This window comes from Belonocnema kinseyi, chromosome 1 (genome assembly GCF_010883055.1).
Source record: "Belonocnema kinseyi isolate 2016_QV_RU_SX_M_011 chromosome 1, B_treatae_v1, whole genome shotgun sequence".
NCBI classification, from domain to species: domain Eukaryota; kingdom Metazoa; phylum Arthropoda; class Insecta; order Hymenoptera; family Cynipidae; genus Belonocnema; species Belonocnema kinseyi.
The window spans coordinates 154,214,520-154,218,809 of NC_046657.1; positions in this window are offsets into that span (position 1 = coordinate 154,214,520).

The window sequence follows — 4,290 nt, forward strand, 5'->3', positions numbered from 1 at the left end:
TCTCTCCCCCCACCTCTGTCACCTTTCTCTTCTTTCTCGTCACTTTATCAACTAAAGTTCCCTTTACTCTACTTCGCTACCCCAGCTATCTATTTCCCTTGCCTAGCGACCTTTACTACGCTTCAAGCCCTTCTCTCCCTTCACTTCCATCTCTACTCTCCGTCACTTCCAAGCATGTCCCCCTACTTCCCTGCCCTTCCCAAGCTTCTAAAAGTTGTCTATTTTTATAAAAAATTTCATATTTGTCGTGGAAATTCAACTAGTTTTTCCTAATTTGCATTACTTTCTTGAACACTTGTTAATTTTTGGTTAAAAATTAATTCCTTAATTGAAAATTTAACTATTTTAGATGAAAATTCATAATTGTAGTTGAAATTCATCTACGGGGTTAAAAATTAATTTGTTATGAGGCATGCATAATTTCAGGCCTCTTTGATGCCTATCATGCGGGGCTAAAGCTTTACTTTTGACTCAATTGGGAATCGAAAGTGACGTGAAAGGGAAATATAAATCATCAAATTACCGTAAATTACCAAAAATTTCCGGAAACGGATAGAAACTTTTATATTGATCTTTTAGTCATTTATCTTTAATTTCCATACATTACTTGTAATATTACCATAAATTACTAACAAAATTCATTAATTTATAAAAATGTTTTAAATTGAATTAGGGTGACTGATGGTAATTTTTGGCAATTTATGTTGAGTTATTATAAATTCCCTGTAACATTACTAGAAATTACCAAAAATTTCATCAATTTTCCGAAAATTGTTAAAAAGTTTTACATTGAATTTAAGCAATTTATGGTAAGTTAGTATATTTACCTGTAAAATTATCGTGAATAACCGAAATTTCCATTCTTTTTCGGAAATTTAGACAATTAAAAATTAAATTTTTGGCAATTTATGGTAGATTGTCATAAATTACGTGCAATATTACAGCGAATTATGAAAATATTCATAAATTTCCGGACATTAATAAACATTTTTAAACTTGAATTTTAGATAATTTATGGTAAGTTACCACGCCTACCTGTAAAATAACCATAAGTGACTAAAAATTTCCATAAATTTGCTGAAATTTATAGACATTTTTTAACTGAATTTCGGTATTTTATAGTAAGTTACCATATTCACCTGTAAAATTACTATAAATGATCAAAAATCTCCATAAATTTCCGGATATTGATAGACATTTCTAAACTAACTATCGTATGTGCTAAGGGGGAGAGAGACTTTTTTAAGAATTTATTTTTTCTCGTTAAAAATTCAACTACTTGCCTGAAAATTTAATTGCCTGAATTATTTTAACAAATTTATTTTTGTAAGTTTAAAAGCATATTTCTGTAATAAAAATTTATACATAAAAAAAGGTAAGCAGAAATTTTTAAAATTTTGGAATTCGACTAATGTCGACCAATAAAACCACACTATGTATGTAATTAGCTTTTCTGACTCCGCATACATTAATTTTTTCGTGCCGCTGTGTGATTTAATTAATTTTGTGGAACATTGAACTATGTGGTTAACAATTAATTTTGTATGGAAAATTCATATATGTTGTTAAAAATTGATCTTTTTTAGTTAAGAATTTAACTTTTTTATAGAGACTTACCCTGTTTTGTTAAAAATTTTACTATTTGGTTAAAATTTCATATTTCAAGTTTCTTCAGAAGTTTATTTAGTTTGTTAAAAAAATTATTGTTTCTAGTTCAAATTTAACTGATTTTTATAATGTTAAACTATTTTTTCAAAGATCTTATTATTTTATTGACAATTAATCTACTTTTTTAAAAATTAAACATATATTAAAAATATTTTTTATAATCAAGATTCTTCACTTTAGTTGAAAATTTATTTCTTTTGTTTAAAATTTTACTAATTTGCAAAAAAGTGGTTGTTTTGTTTAAAAATTTATTTTTGTAATCAAAATGCAACTATTTCAGTTGGCGATTCATCATTTAAGTTAAAGATTTACCACGTTGCTTCATAATTGAACTATTTTATTAAAAATTCGTTTTTTTTTAAATAATTAATTTTTAAAATAATAATTTAGATATTCCACTTTCAGTGAATAATTTCTATTTTCAGTTGAAAATTTATCTGATTAATTTCAAAATTATAAATGTATTGTATTTTATTTACAACTAAAAAATGATACTCGTATGTTATTACCGTTCATAAATGTTAACGCGCCAATTTTGAAATCCAAAAATTATTAAAATTTCAATGTATAAACCGATTATTTTATAGACGTAATTTTTTTGAGGCCCCTGGCCTAAATAGTTAATACTCCACTCATGTATGGTCACACTGCCGGTTCAAATCCCCACTAAGACAGATTTTTTTCTTGCTCTTAAAAAATTATCTGTCTAAAGTAATCGTTTTCAGATCGAAATTTTTTTAAATTATAAGAACAGGTAACACCCCAAAAGTGACATCATTTATAAAAAAAATAGTTAAAAGCCATATTTTTTTTTAGAAAAAATAAGAAATCAACATAGATTCTTACAACACTGCAAAAATACGAATGTATTTCCTAACAACATTATCAATAAAAGCAAAAGTAGCATTTTCCTTCACTCAAAAAATTCATTCGTCAAATTTGAAAATACATTAATACATTCTAGATTTAAAATTTTGCAGTTAGAAAATTTAGATATCAATCAATGTATAAAAGATACCAATTTAAAAAAATAAAATTATGCAAACTGCGTCTTGTCAACTTTCAATCAGTTAACAGGATTATAAATTACCAAAAGTTAAAGCTTATGAAGGTAATCTTATAAAAATATCTATAAAGGAACTTGAATTAAGATTGTAGGGCTAGTAAAAAAATACATTATCATATTTTTTTAAATAAAAATAATTTAATTAAATTGCATAACAAAAAATCTTTAACCAAATCGTACAAGCTCTTAGCAAAACTAAAGATGAATTTTCAGAAAAACGTCAACCAAGAAAGATTTCATTTAAATTTTCAACAGCAACATAGGATGTTTCAACAAATAAGTTGACTTGAAACCAGATACTGGATTCTTGTGAAAAAAATTTCAACAAAACACCTTCAATATTCAATAAAAAAAGGATAGGTCTCTCGTGAAAAGTTAAATTTAAATCAAGTAGTTGAATTTTTAACCAAAATAGATTTTACCATTCAATAAAAACGAGTTGAATTCAACCAAAATGATGAACGTAAAAAAAAACAGTTTAACTTTCTACGAGAAAAAAAGTCATTTAATGAAATAATAATTAAATTTTCAAACAAATAGTAGACATTTTTAATCCAAAAAAGGACAAATTTTCTATTCATAACATGCTAAAAATGCGAACATCATATACGAAATCTTGATCAATAATAACTACCCATATTCCTTCATCATACAAAGTATTAAAAAAAAGACTTCAAAATTTAGAAAATTAGAAAACTTCGAGGAGCTATTTACTAACAATTCATGTTAGTCTCTGTTAGACTACCAAGTACTGCCGAACTTCTAGAAAGACTACAAAGGCTACTATCGCGAATACCGTGTGATGACCAGAGACGACCAGAGACGACCAGAGACGACCAGAGACGGCCAGAGACGGCCAGAGACGACTAAACACAACCAGTGACTTACTCATTGTGAGTTTCGGCAATAGCAGGCATCACGGCTTGGTTGTCTGTCTTTTTTTCTCGCTGCATAAATGAGTGAGAGTGAAAAAGACACGAATGTTCGCGAGCAAGAGACTGTTCGAATTTTCTCCTCCATTTATTGATGTACCCTCCACTCTCAAGGGGGAGATTATTAATCATTTTAAAGTTATTCTTCGCCCGGTTCAAATCCGGGCTAAGGAAGATATTTTCTTGTTCTTAAAAAATTATTTGTATGAGAAAATCGTTTCAACGAATCAAAACTTGTATTATTTATAAATCAGCGATATCATTTTCAATATTCTAAATAGAAGAATAAATCAACAAGTTTATGAATTTTCAAAAATTATACCATTTCAAGCAATTTTGAGTTGAAAACATTAAAAACTGAAAGATTACAATTTTTTATCGAACACTTTTTAATTAGAAGTTAAATTGTATTAATTTTGAGCCGTTGAAAATTAATAATTGTTCAATTTTTATTTATACATAGACATTTTTTTATTTTAAATCTTTTAAAACATTTGATGAGATGAGATAATGGTATGAGATGAGATAATGGTACTGGTGAAACTAAAGAAATGGGAACATAAGAGGGAGGTGATGACAAAGAAGAGGTTATTATATGGTAGTCCGGAGAGAATAGAGGATGAT